The 15,416-nt window shown below is 41.4% G+C and overlaps 1 protein-coding gene across 1 annotated transcript in view; it reads left to right on the top strand.

Moving 5' to 3' along the window:
- Positions 1-15,416, top strand: part of Shroom2 (shroom family member 2) — a 1,329,704-nt gene that overhangs the window by 357,773 nt on the left and 956,515 nt on the right. The gene's annotated exons all lie outside the window — the stretch shown is intronic.

Below are 15,416 nucleotides of genomic sequence, written 5' to 3'. Positions count from 1 at the left end.
TGTATCTGTATGCGTACCATTTGCGTGCCTGATGACCCTGCAGGTCAGCAAAGGAAGCCAGATCCTCAGAACTGAAGTTACAGATGGGTGGGAGCTGCTATTTGAATGCTGGAAACCGAACTTCGGTCTTGGGTCTTCTACAAGAGCAATCAAGTGCCCTTAACCACCGAGCGTTACTCCAGTCCCCAATTTTAATTATTCTGTATGTTTGTGTGTGTGTACACAGGGTAGTGCAGTTGTCTAAGAAGGTAAAGAGGCATCAGAACCCCTGCACCCCCCTACCAGTGCTGCTCTAGGAACCAAACTTTGGTCCTCTGGAAAAGCAGTACAAAGATTAAGTAGATAGCCTAGTGGGTTTTTTTTTTTTCTCCCAACATAGCTCCCAAACTTTCCATCCAAAGCCTTATTTTGCAGGACAGCTTGGTCAAATCTGCGTTGTAGAAAAATGCCCTCTGCTGACTGCCAGGAGCATTGAAAGAGAACAGTGTGGGAACAGGGTTAATGTATACCTCAGATGAGAGTGGCCTGGGAACTTGGAAACTTTTTTAAGTTTTTTTTTTTTTTTTTAAGTTTCAGAACAGTTTTAGATTTGAGCACTATCTCAGAGTTTCCTTGTTTTTGATGCCCTAGAGTTGTCAACACTTGAGAAATATGTTGTAGCGTGACCTCTGACTGAGAATTATCTGGTGTTTTCTACTTATTAAAGGGCATAATGGATTTGAGGGAGGAAGACCACTAATATAACATGCCATTTTCATTGCATTATAACAAAGATACACGCTGTCAGTATGACATCATTGTAGACATTAACTTTGATCACCTGACCAAGGTGATCTCTATCAGGTTTCTCCACTCTAAAGTTACTATTTCTCCCTAAAGAGAAGCTAAGTGCAGCCCGTGCTTTTTCTTGTTTTGTTTTGTTTTGTTTTGTTTTTCGAGGGCCTAGCTGTTCTGGAACTCACTCTGTAGACCAGGCTGGCCTCGAACTCACAGAGATCTGCCTGCCTCTGCCTCCCGAGTGCTGGGACTAAAGGCGTGCACCACCATGCCTGGCTCAGCCCATGCTTTAAAAATGAGGAATTGCAAGGGACTCTTACTTGAGAGGAAAGTGATTACATAAATTAATTGGAATTCTAATGCACAAGAAATCTGCCTGATCCATAATAGCTTTTAGGATACTGGAACTAATAGTCGTTACCTATGAGAAGAGAGAGAAAAAAGTAGAGGTGATGCCAGGTTGCTATAGGATCCTTGACATGGCCCCTTCCCTTTCTGCTTTTCTTCTTTGATATAGTTTGAATACTAGGTCTTGGAAATGGCTCTGCATGTTCATTTTTTAAAAAGATTTATTTATTTATTATTACGTATACAGTGCTCTATCTGCATGTACCCCTGCAGGCCAGAAGAGGGAGGGCATCAGATCCCAGTATAGATGGTTGTGAGCCACCAAGTGGTTGCAGGGAATTGAACTCAGGACCTCTGGAGGAACAGTCAGTACCCTTAACCTCTGAGTTATCTCTCCAGCCTCCTGTTCATGGTTTGTTTGTTTGTTTGTGTGTTTGTTTGTTTTACATGTTCTTGATAAATGTTTTGGAGAGAAGATAGAGATTTTCATGACTCTGATTCTGATCTTGACTCTCCTTGTCAGAGTTAGGTAAATAGAGAGTTACAAGAGAGGAATGTCTTAGCCAGGCATGGTGCTGCTCACCAGTAAGTACTCAGAAGTCCGAGGCAGCAACTTGAGCCCAGAATGCAAGACCAGCCTGAGCAACGTTCTACATATTCTATATTCCTCAAAGGGGAAAACAAGCTATTAAAAAGAAGAAGAAGAAAGGGGAATGTCTTATCCAAGTTAATGCAATATCTCAAGACTAGAGTTTACAGAACAGGATCTTAAGCTGAGGCATCTTGTGGAGAATGAGGACATATATCCCTGAACTATGTGAAGCCAGTCCCAGTGAGCATGTATGTATGAAGGGAAAGGGAGAAGTGGAGATTTCAGGGGTGAAGCCCCTGCAATGAACCAGCAAGGAATTCAGTCTGGCAAAAAAAAAAAAAAAAAAAAAAAAAAAAATAGCCCAGTCAGTCGAACAGGGAGCAAGCCTGGTTCCTGTTGCCCCAATCTATCTTAACTGATATATTTCCCCCATCCTCTCTAGCAGCTCTCAGTCTTCCCAATTACTATTGTAGCCTAATTATTCTTGGAAAATTAGGTCAGGGGTTGCAACCTGTCCAAGATCCCAGGACAGAGTCTAGCTTTGAAGCTAGTCTCTGAACTCTGGTCCTCATCATGTTCTCTGTCCCCCACCCCCCAGGCATCAAATCCTCCACTCTTCATTCTGGCATTTGAAGCTCTTCTTTATCCACTCTATCTAAAAGGGACCCTAGTCTACTGGGACATTCTTAGGAACACATTCTGGTATTCTAATATGGTTGGCCAGAGTGTTCATGCCCCGAGCTGAAGTTTGAAACAAGAGGAAGTTCTTCACCCAGAGCGGCATCTTGTTCCCAGTGCCCTCTGTTCTCAGTCTGGATCTTCAAAAAGAAGGTGAGAGTATTTTTAAGGCCAAATCTAGCTCTAAAGTATAGCATACAGCAAACAGCAGAAAACCATGAGCATCATTAAGTACGTCTGGAAACAGAAACAAGGAGAATGAATAACTATGGGTCCCATGATTCCCCAGGGCCTGTTCACGTGTTGAAACTACTAATTTTTTGTAGACTTCACATTTTTACAGCCCTCTGCAACAAAGGGTCCTGCTGCTGGGTGTGAGATTCCCAAGATCTCCTGGTGTCATGAGAGTGCCATTCACTTTTGTAGACAGAATCAGATTGGCAGGGACGAAACTGGGTTCAGGAATGTTCCTCCTTGAGTGACAAAAAAAAAAAAAAAAAAAAAAAAAAGCCAGCATTTGTTCTATCAAATATTCATTCAATACAAATTCATTGAATACCTGCTATGTACCTCATACTAGACTGAGTAATAGAAATACAGCAAGAAAAAAATGAAAATAAGTCTCTGTCCTGTTCGAGCTAAGAGATCAAGTTCAACTTTTGTATCATTGATCTCTTTTGAGACCTAGTGAAGCCTGTAGGCCTTTTCTCACACACACAAAAATATCTATTAAAATCAGAAAAAAAATCTAGAATTAGAAAAGAAAGCCAACTATTGAAATATTAAAACACAGAAAATTGCTAAAGTAATGTATGTATTGCTCATTAATCCATTAAATCATAAGATGTTAGGACTTACTGACTACAATGGTTACCATGATTTTAGATTTATTTTATTTTTATTTCTGTGTGTGTGTGCGTGTGTACTCTTGTACATGCACTCATGTGTGCTGTGCAAAAGTATGTGGCACATGTGCTCAGGTGCCAGTGAAGGTCAGAATAAGATATCCTGTGCCCTAGAAGTGAAGTTACAGGCAACTGACCTTCATGCTGGCAACCAAACTCAGGTCCTCTAAAGGAGCAGCGAGCACTTTTCCACTAAGTTATCTCTCTGGCTTTTGATTATCAAGACTTTTTAAGAGATCTGCAGCTTTATAATGTGATGGACAAATCTCTGATTGCTACTAGGAACAGCCACCAATTTTACTGTTAGTGTCATGGTGAGCTACATTCTTTTAATTAATTTATTTTATGTATATGCGTGCTCTGTCTTTATGTACACTTGCAGGCCAGAAGAGGGCATCAGATCTCATTATAGATGGCTGAGAGCCACCATGTTGTTCTGGGAATTGAACTCAGGACCTCTGGAAGAGCAGTGTTCTTAACTCCTGTGCCATCTTTCCAGCCCCGTGAGTTACATTCTTTATTGACAACATGCTAAATTTTGCTGAATGAAGAGGGAAAACAAAGATGTAAATTCATTCCTGTACAATGCATTCCTCCCTACCCCCAAGCCATACCCCCAGATTTCCCAGGAGGATTCCTGCTACCCAATTTTAAAACTTGCTTATGGGGGTCTGGAGAGATGGCTCAGAGGTTAAAGGCACTAACTGCTCCTCCAGAGGTCCTGAGTTCAATTCCTAGCAACCATATGGTGGCTCACAACCATCTAGAATGAGATTTGGCGCCCTCTTCTGGCATGCAGGTGTACATGCAGCCAGAGCACTGTATACGTAATAAATAAATAAATAATTTTTTTTTTTTAATCTTGCTAATAGAAGGAGCCTTCCTGTTTTTTCTTCCTTCTTAAACAGCTTTCCTTTAGAAAACAGAGGGATGGGGGGGTTGTTTGGTTGGTTTTATTTCTGCCTTTTGGGGGGGGTTATTGGAGCACTATTTCAGGCCAGTAAAGTTTGCCTCTTTGGTTTTTGTTTTGTTTTGTTTTGTTTTGTTCTTGTCTTTTCCCTAGGTTTTTTGCGAGGAGGTTTCTCTGGGTAACAGCCCTGCTGTCCTAGACTCACTTTGTAGACTAGGCTGGCCTCGAACTCACAGAGATGCACCTGCCTCTGCCTCCCGAGTTCTGGGATTAAAGGCATGTGCTACCTCAACCGGCAAGTTTGCCTCTTTGGAAGGCAACTATGTTCATCACTATACAGCCAATGCCTCATCAAGTTTGCCTCTTTAGGCCATAGCTTCTTCTACTTCAGCATTGACCACTATACACCTAATTAAAAGTGAAATGAAATATGTCAAGTGTAAATGGCTCATACCTTTAATCCCAGCACTCAGGAGACAGAAGCAGGCCTGGTTTACATGGTAAATCATGTCATGGGCTACAAAGTAAGATCACCTTACTCTCCACGATTTACACAGTGAGTCAGCCAGGGCTACGAAGTAGAATCACCTTATTCTCTATGGATAGAATTAAGAGCAATGCTTACCTGGAAAGAGATAAATAAACCTGGCTCACTCCTACAAGTGGGTGTGGAGCTATAGGAAACTAGAACCAGAGTCGTAGTATCTCTTAGTAAAACAGTGTATGGACAAAGTGGCTGCAGAAAGAAAGGCGGCGCCAGGAAAGTCGTCAATGCATTCAATGATTTGTGCTTAACTTGGTTTCGGGTTTCCTGCGTGTCACTAGCGACCACCGGAAGGCGAGTCGAATGGACCCGCAAAAGGCAGGAGGAATGATCCTTTCCCGGCCAGTATTGTTAACGGAAGGGCTTGGCTCCTAAGCCAATCGTAAGCCAATCACACCCTCAAGAGGGTGGAGTTTTCATCAGCGCTTCCTCCTCCAACCAATCCCAGGGAAGCCAGGAGGGCACTTCTCCAATGGGAGCTGAGGAGGCCGCGGTAGTGATGGAGTACCGCTACCCTGCCAGCGCTCCGCCGAGCGTTGCGTGAAGCATCCTTGTGTCAGCGAGATCTTGCTGAGGGCCAGGTATCCGTTCTCCTGTGACAGCTGTAGATCCTACGAAGGCTAGAGGTATCCCGTGAGAAGTAGTAAAGATGGGGTGGCATGTAAGACAGCGGCGGGAGGGGAGAGAACGGCCCAGAACGCGTGTGGGGAGGGACCTGGCGCGTTTTTACCTGGGTGGCCTTTCGACTCTAGGTCCGTGGGTGGTGGAGGATCATTTGCGTAACAAAAAGGAAAGGCAAGTGCTCCGGCATCCCCTCCAGACGGCACTCAGGTGAGTACCCTACTGAACCCACTCCCCCGTGCCCACCCTCTGTGGGCCTCCCCATCCCAGTCTCTGGGAAAAAGATTCCTTGCAGGTCTGCTGCTCACGTGATTGTGTTCTGTCTTGACTCCCTATCTGCCTCTACCCAACATTTTCTGTCTCTCTCTCTGAGATGTACTAAGACATCCCAGACTCAGGAGGCCTAATCCTTACCTGACCACTTGAAACCAGCTATGAAACTTTGAACTATCTGCTTTATTCATCTGGGTCTCAGTTTCATCATCTGTCAAAGAGGGGGGAGGCTTCAGTCTCTACCTGAGCCTATGCATATGCTTGCCCCCTAGAAATTTTTTCAATAAATAATGATGATCATGAATGAAAAGATTATTGATTCTCTTAGTCTGACTGTTTTTCACTTTTGTCTGTCTCTGGCCCTCTCCCCACTGGATCTTTTTGATTGCTTCTGCCCTCTCTCTTTCCACATTGAACCTCTTTCCTATTCGTAATGTGGTTAGAGGTGCAATACTTAAAATAATAAGAGTAGCCCAAAGGTAGGGTACCAAACTGGAGCCTGGCCTTGGGCTGCTTCTAAGTCTCATTGGGGGAAGAGCCCTGTTTGCTCCTCAGCCTTCTCCATTAAACAGGTAGAGACACCAAGGATGAAGAGAAAATTATATTAAAAACTATGTTTTAGGGAGGGAGGGAGGAATGGAAGGAAACAGGGGAAGGGCTAACAATCGAGATGTAATATGAATAAATTAATTTTAAAAATTTTTAATGAAAAAAACTATGTTTTAGCCAGCTTTGGTGGTGGTACATGCCTGTATTCACCGCATGCAGGAGTATTACCACAAATTCAAGGCCCGTCTCAGTTACATAGTGAGGTCAAAGTAAACTTAGGCTACCGCGTAAAGCTTCATCTTTATCTCCCCACTCCCTCCCACACACAAAATGTGGGTCCCCACCCCCCAGATGGGGTTTCTCTGTGTAATCACTTGGCTATCCTGGACTCACTTTGTAGACCAGGCTGACCTCAAACTCACGGAGATTCACTTGCCTTTGCCTCCCCGAGTGCTGGAATTGAGGGCATGCAACCACCACCACCACCACTACCATCCCATGCCCACAAAACACTTCAATAGCCATTATATAGTGTTGGTCACCACTGGTAGTCTAAGGATCTTCTAATTATGCCCCCATGTAGGCCTGGGCATCTTTTCTGTCCTCATCCGGAGTCCTTCTAGATCAGGCCTTTCGAAACTCACTGTCAAGTAATCATCAAATTTCATCGCCATTCCCATCCTAACTTCTGAATATTCTTGCTATACTTTCATCATTCTGACACCCATAGCTCCAACGTTCTATTTTCTAATGTGTATTTTGCCTCCTTCACTATTTTTAAATGAAGAGCATAGAAAGTAGAATCTATAAGCACAGTCTTCCCACAGCTAATGTTGCGCTTGAATTGTAATTTAAGGGAGAAAGATTTATTTTTGTTTGCTGGTTTGTTTTTGGCTTTCGGGCCAGGGTTTCTCTGAGTACAGCATTGGCTGTCCTTGAATTCACTTTGTAAACTGGGCTGGCCTTGAACTCTGCCTCTGTCTCCTAAGTACTGGGATTAAAGGCGTGTGCCACACCATGCCTGGCTGAAGAAAACTTCATAATAAGACCTATGCATGTCAATACAGAAATGCTTTGATATGACTTTACTAGAAGACATAATGAAGTAATAATCTTACACATAAATACATGGATGTGACTTGTGCATGTGACAGCTACATGTGTATTGGGTGGTGACTCAGAAACCATAGGTAGGCTACTGTTCCATTTCCATAAATGATAAGTAATTCTTCATTAAGTTCTAAACAAAAAAATGTATAAATGTCTCTCACGTGTGGTTGTTAGATTTCTAGAAAAGTGAATTGAAACAGATATCCTTGATCACTCACCTCTCTAGCCTTACGTGCTACCACTCTGCTCCCTTACTCCATCTCATCTCAATACCCTTCTTAATGTCACTCAAATGCACTTCCGCCTGGATGCTTTGTGTTAGGCCTCTCCCTATCTTTAGAATATTCTTCCCCAAATATCCACAGGTCTCATGCCCTCACTTCCAGTTTCTATTTTGTTGTCATTCTCTTTTTGAGGTCAACCATGCAGATCCTGCTTAAAAATTCATCCTGAGCTGGACGTGGTGGCGCACACCTTTAATCCCAGCACTTGGGAGGCAGGGGCAGGCGGATCACTTTGAGTTCGAGGCCAGTCTTGTCTACAAAGTAAGTCCAGGACAGCCACAGCTACACAGAGAAATCCTGTCTCTAGGAACTGTCCCACCCCCCACCCCCCGCACCCACACAAAAAAATTTCATCCTGGTCCAAACACTAACTCAACTTTACTGTTGGTATTGCATTCCACCTTCTTACCCAGTACAGTTCTATGTGGCTTAACAATGGGATTCTATTCCAAGAAAAGTATCATTGGGTAATTTTGTCATTGTACAAAATATAGGGTGCTTGCTTACTCAATCTAAGACCTTTGTGACATCATCAAACAATACAATTTTATGGGATGAACATTATTTAACCGGGTCATTGCTGACTAAAACATCATTATGCAGTGTGTGACTGTGTGTTATTTACATCTAATGTATTTGTAGTTTATTGTCTAACTCTCCACTCAATTGTAAGCTCTAGAAAAGGGGAAAGACTTTTGTTTTTTCCCCCTTCCTGATGGGTCTGTAGTACCTAAAACAAATAAATATTGGTCAAGTGTATAAATTATAAATTAATAAACAGATTTCTTTAACCCTAAGTAATAGTTTGGTAGGTCAGTCTAAAGTTATATGGATGTGGTACAACTCTTTGTTCTGTGGTGTTGTCCTGTGCACTGCAGCTTGCCCAGCATCTCTGTAGATGCCCACTGAATGTCACCAATGCTCTCCAGTTATCTCCTGCCAGTCAGAAATGCCAGCCACCACCCCCAAACAATCTTTGACCTGAACAGTGATCTGCTTTTCCTCTAAGTACTCTTGCCTACCCTTGCAGCTTCCTTATACACTACTTAGGGAGGGGTGGGAGTAGGTATCCTTGATTCTAATTGTCCTGTCCACGACTGTTCTTTCTGTCCTCTTTAACCCTGTTTTTTGTTTTCTGATTATTTCCAATGCCCAGGAGTGCTAGGTAAGCACTCCACCACTAAACTATATCCAAGCCCTATTTTCAGATATTTTTTTAGTTTTTTTTAAAGATCTATTCATTTTCTTATGTGTTTGAGTGTTTTGCTCTTATGTATGTTCATGCATTGTGTGCATGCCTGGTGCAGAAAGAGGTCACAAGAGAGCATCAGGTCCCCTGGGTCTGTTATGGGTAGTTGTGAGTCACCATATAGGTACTGGGAATTGAACCTAGGTCTTCTGAAACAGCAGCAAGTGCTCTCAACCTCTAAGCCATCTCTTCAGCCCTGTTTTTTAATTTTTTTTTTTTCTGAAATAAGGTTTCTTTGTGTGGCATTGGCTGTCCTGGAACTTACTCTGTAGACCAGGCTGACCTCGAACTCAGAAATCCACCTGCCTCTGCCTTCCTGAGTACTAGAATTACAGGTGTCCGCCTCCACCACCAGGCTGTTTTCATATTTTTTTTTTTTTAAAGTTGTTTTTAATGTGTTTTGCTAGCAAGTGCATGCAGTGCCCACAGAGGCCAGAAGATGGCATAGTAGTCCCTGAAACTACAGTTACAAGAGCAACAAGTAATTTTTAACCTTCAAGCCATCTCTCCAACCCGTGTTTTTAGAATTTTTAAACTTTCAAATTACTACCTTTAAGCATTTTTGGAAGAATTTCAACATATGCTTCAGTCAAATTACCTAAACGTTGAGAAATTATATCACTATAGTTTAACTGTCAAAAATTAGAAAACCTTGTCGTTTAGTCCTGTTTCCTTACCTGGAACAGTTCTTTTAGACTTTCTTCTATTTCATTACTCTGACTTTTGTTTTGTTTTGTGTTTTGTTTGATTTTGGTTTAGTTTTTGGTTTTTCAAGACAGGGTTTCTCTGTATAGCCCTGGCTGTCCTGGAATTCATTCTTTAGTCCAGGCTGGCATCAAATTCACAGAGATCAACCTGCCTCTGCCTCCCAGGTGCTGGGATTAAAAGCATGCACCACCACTCTCAGCTGACTTTGATACTTTTTAAAGTATCCTGGCCAGTTATTTTATAGAATTCAGGTTTGTATATGTTTTGTTGTGATTATGTTAAGTTTTGGTTGGTTGGTTGTTTTTTGTGTGTTTGTTTGTTTTGAGGGTTTGCAGGGGTTGTTTATTTTATTTTGGTTTTCGAGGCAGGGTTTCTCTGTGTGGCCTTGGCTGTCTTGTACTCACTTTGTAGATCAGGCTGGCCTCAAACTCCCAGAGATCCACCTGCCTCTGCCTCCTGAGTACTGGGATGAAAGGTGTGTGCCACCACTCTCAGCTGACTTTGATTTTTTTAAGTATCCTCGCCAGTTATTTTATAGAATTCAGGTTTGTATAAGTTTTCTTGTGATTATGTTAAGTTGTGCTTGGTTTTTTGTTTGTTTTGAGGGTTGGGAGGTTGTTTATTTTGTTTTGTTTTTTGAGATAGAGTTTCTCTATGTAGCCTTGGCTGTCCTGGACTCGCTTTGTAAACCAGGCTGGCTTCGAACTCACAGAAATCCACCAGCCTTTGCCTCCCTGGGTGCTGGGATTAAAGGAGTGCACCACCACACCACCAGTGCCCAGTGTGATTATATTAGTTTTAAGTTCAGTGTTTTGGGCATGAATTCTAGAAGATATCTTACATGTTCATTATGTTGTATTAGGAGAGACATAATAACATTTTGCCCCGTTATTATTATTATTATTATTATTATTATTATTATTATTATTATTATTATTATTATTATTATTATTTGCTTTGACTGCTGACAGAGCCCACTCTGGACAATATTGACCAGTACCTGGATATGGGACGAGAGGCTAAGAAAATAAAATGATACAGGAAAAGATATAGCAAAAGAGATAAGAAAAAAGGACAAGTATTCGAGAGGACTAACAGTAAATACTGTAGCCCTGAGTTTATTTCTCTCAGAGCTTTTTTTTTACAGTATACATACGTGTGAACCAGAGGATTCTTGGAACAGGAACAAAAGCTACCAATTACTTTAGTTATCTATATGCTTAGACTTCTTTCAAATTTTAGGTGAAAGAGTTACATCAAGCTCCTCATCCTGACCTGGAATTAATAATAAACTTTCTTAACCAACACACGTATCCTGCCAAGTCCTCAAGGCTGTGTGAGAGTTTGCAAGCCAGGGTCATAAGTTCTCTGGCCTGCTTCTGTTAAGCACTCCAAAAAACGGCTCCCAACAGACTGCTTGTTCAACGTGCTGTCTGCCAGGTGTTTTCATCATAGTTACATTCATATACTGCATCACAATGCTTTGCTCAACAACAAACTGAAAATAAAGCACTGGTCCCATAAGATTAATCACCTGTGACATCATAGACATTGGTTTGTATAAGTACACTCTGATAAAAATGAATGCATAATGAGTTTCTTAGAGTGCATCTCTGTTGTTAAGCAACACATTAGTGTCTTGCATGTATTTATCTATTCATTTATTGTGTGTGTGGTTACTCACACACCACAGCACACGTGTGAGATCAAAGGACAACTTTTAGGCAGCATTTTTTTCTCTTCTTACCCCCTGTGTGCTCTGGAGACCAAACTCAGGTTATCAAGCTTGCCAGCAAGCACATTTACCCAGCAAGCCTCTTGCTGGCCCCAAGCTCTATGTGGTTGCTTTTGTGTTTGTTGCTAAGGATGGAATCCAGGAATGATGAGTAATGCCCCAACCCTGTGCTGCTTCTTCTGTATAATTAATAAGTGATTTATATTAAGACCCTCTGTTTCAAATCTTAAAGTACCCACTCACTGTCCCTCTATCCTAGTCGGAAAGATAGCTGCCCTGCCACTCCTGATCCCTAGAAGAGTTGTGACCATATGAGCTGTCACTTCCCCTTCCTCCCTGATGCTGGTTATCTAATTTCAGGGCCTTGTACTGTGCTAGTCACTGTCACCCACTTTCTAAAATACCCTTCCAGTCTAACTGTAGGTGGTTTGTTGGTTTGTTTGTTTGTTTTTGTTTTTTTGTTTGTTTGTTTGTTTTGTTTGGATTTTTCAAGACAGGGTTTCTCTGGGTAGCCTTGGCTGTCCTGGACTCACTTTGTAGACCAGGCTGGCCTTGAACTCACAGGGATCTGCCTGCCTCTGCCTCCCGAGTGCTGGGATTAAAGGTGTGCACCACCACCGTCCAGCCTGTCGGTGGTTTTAATATCCTCATAGATGGTGCTTCTCAAATCTCAGTTCTGTGCCCCGCTCTCCTCTCATGCAGAACGATAATTTAGTCCCTTCTCTCTTCCGAAATCTCCATGCCTTGCTCCTCGTGCTCAGACCTTTCACTTACCTAGAAGTTAAAGGTTCCCAGAAGCAAATGCCCATCACTGAGGTTGAGGCATGAAGACCATCCATTCCAGGCAAGCCTGGGCTAGCAAAAGATCCTCTCCCCCCAAGAAGAAGGAAGTGAGGCCCACAGACTCCCACCACCTTACCGCATAGCATGGGAATTCATTGACCTGGCCTTGTCCACTAATATTAATTAATCTTTTCTTGTTTGTTTGTTTGCTGTCATTAAAACCTAATCTTTCCACTTCGGTTGTTTAAAAAGCCCCATATTCTCTCCCTGTTTGTTTTTTTTTTTCCCCAAAACAGGGTCTTGCTATGCAGCTCTGGCTGTTCTGGAACTCACAGAGACTCCCTCCCTCCCCCGCCTCCCAAGTGCTGTGATTAAAGATGTGTACCACTTCCCCCAGAAAAAGCCCCATATTGTTCTGAGGACATTACTTCACTGGTTTTCTATTCTATATAAAAGTTATCATATCTGAAGAAATTATGTAATAAAAAAGTTATCATTAACACACAAATGTTCTTTTATTACTTTCCATCTTAGAAAAGAGGTCTCATATTTCTGGTGGTGGGAATTGAACCATCTCACATGCTAAGCACACATTTTACCACTAAGCTCCACCCTGCCTACTTTTTTTTTGTTACGACTTTATTGAGACATAATTTACATACCATAAAATTTACCCTTCTAAAGGGTATTCAGTGGTAGTATATTCATGATGATATGCAACCGTCACCATAATCAGTTTTTGAACCTTTTTAATCCTTGTCTCCTGCTAAAGATCTTTCACACTCATTAGTAGTCTCTTCTTCGCCAACCTAGCTTACTTGTCACTCCAGACCAATGAAAACCCCTATCTCAAAAACAAGCTGAGTAGCACCTAAGGAATGGCACACAAGACTGATCTTTGGCCTCCATGTGCACATGCACACATATGCACATACACACAAAAAATAATGTTTTACAAGTTCATCTGTGTTCTATGTGTTATTTCTTTTTATTACAAAATAATATTCTACTGTACAGATATTCTGTGTTTTATTTATCTATTGGTCAGTTGATACACATTTCAATTGTTTTTATATTCTGCAGATTTTCTTGAATATCTGTATGGAAGTGTTTGTGTGACTATGTTTTCTTTTCTCCTGAATAAAATTAACATGTCTTATGTCATCTGTATTTAGTTTTTTGAGGAAAATTTGTTTTTACAAGTGGCTCCACCATTTTGCATTCCCACCAATAATGTAAGCATGTGCCAGTTTCTCCACATCTTCACCAGCACATTTTTTGCCTTTTTTTGTTGTTCTTGTTGTTGTTGTTGCTGCCTTTTATTATAGCTAATCCTATTAAATACAAAATAATATCTCATTATGGTTTTGATTTTCATTTCCTAATAATTAATGTTTTAAAATACCATTTTGTGCATTTATTCTCTGTTTATGTATAATTATTAAAGAAATGTCTGTTGAAATCCTTAGCCATTTTTAATTGGATTATTTACCATCCTATGGTCTTAAAATGTGAGAGGTTTTGGTTTTTGTGTTTGCTTTGTTATCCAAATACAAGACCCTTGTCAAAATAGGAATTGCAAATACTTTGTCCTATTCCATGGGTTGTCCTTTTGTTTACTTCATTGTGTCCTTGTTTTTTAAAGACAGGTTTCTCTGTGTAGCCCTAGCTGTCCTGGAACTTGTTTTGTAGACCAGGCTGGCCTCAAACTCACAGAGGTCCATCTGCCTCTGCCTCTGCCTCTGCCTCTGCCTCTGCCTCTGCCTCTGCCTCTGCCTCTGCCTCTGCCTCTGCCTCTGCCTCTGCCTCTGCTGGGGTTACAAGCGTGCTCCACCACGCCCAGCTTCATTGTGTCCTCTGAGGCACAGAACTTTTACATTTTGATGAGTACAATAAGTCTATTTTTCCATTTATCACGTGGGCTTTGGGTGTTATCCAAGAAACCACTGTCTAACTCAGTATCATAAAGGTGGATTTCTGTGTTTTCTTCTAGGAACTATAGCTTTTGCTCTTCATATTTAGGTTGATACTTCACTTCTTAATTTTTTTGTTCAGTGTGAAGTAGGGCCCTGTCTTAATCTATTTTGTGTTGCTGGAACAGAATGCCTGAAATGATGGTAATTTATAAAGAAAAGAAATTTGTTGTTCACAGTTCTTGAGGCCAGGAAGTCCAAGATCAAGGGACCACATCTAGTGAGCACCTTCTTACTGCCAGAAGAGACAGTATTGCATGATGAAAACTGAGATCTCTTTCTCTTCTTAGAAAGTCACATATCTGCCCATGGGGCCCCACCGTCAAGTCTCATCACATTCTGAGTACTTTACACTTCCAAACACTATTAGCTTGAGCTTCTGAAGGACACATTCAGACAATGGTGGTGTACTTATTCTTCTTAGGATATAGATATCTAGTTGTCTTAGCACCTTTTAGCATTTAGTATTTTAGTATTCAGTATTTTAGTATTTAGTATTTAGTATTTCCCCCAATTAGATTATCTTAACAACTTTGTCAAGTCAATGGGCTACACTTCATGAATATAAAGGGTAATATCCGGACCCTAAATTCAGGTCAGCTGTATGTCTTATCACAATACAAAGCATTGTCTTTATTACTTACTATATTCATATACCATAGTTTAAAATAAAAAAAAGCAGGAGTCCAGCCAGGCATAGTGACACACACCTTTGATCCCAGCACTCAGAGAGGCAGAGGATCACTGTGAGTTTGAGGCCAGCCTGGTCTACAAAGTGAGTCCAGGACAGCCAAGGCTACATAGAGAAACCTTGTCTCGAAAAACCAAAAGAAAAAAATGTGGGATCCCTCCAATTTTGTATTTTTAAAAGCTTATTTTGGCTGGGTGCAGTGGTGCACTGCTGTAATCCCAGAACTCTGGGAGGTAGAGACAGGTAGATCTCTGTGAATTCAAGGCCAGCCTGATCTACAAAGTGAGTCCAGGGCAGCCAAGGCTACATAGAAAAGCCCTGTGTCAGGTAGGGAGGGGAGCTTATTTTAGCTATTTAAGGCAAGTGCTCTTAACCTCTGAGCTATCTCTCCAACCCATAAGTATAACTTTTAAATTTATTTTAAAGATATTTTTAATAAGCCACTGCACTTGGTTAACTAGTAGTATGTTGTGTTTTTTCCATTTGTTGACAAGATATATGTACAGTGTTCTCAAAATGGCTTTACCTACATGGTTTTAGTTTCAGAGGCATTTTTTAAAACTTTCAAATGGCTTGGCTACTGTTTCCTCCTCCTTTCTTTTTACAAAGGATTCATGAAGAATTGTGTGATGGTTAATTTCATTGTCACCCTGACAGGATCTAGAATCACCTAGGAGACAAGCACA

Source organism: Acomys russatus, chromosome X (assembly GCF_903995435.1).
Source record: "Acomys russatus chromosome X, mAcoRus1.1, whole genome shotgun sequence".
NCBI lineage: Eukaryota > Metazoa > Chordata > Mammalia > Rodentia > Muridae > Acomys > Acomys russatus.
This window is presented reverse-complemented; position numbering and strand designations above follow the sequence as displayed.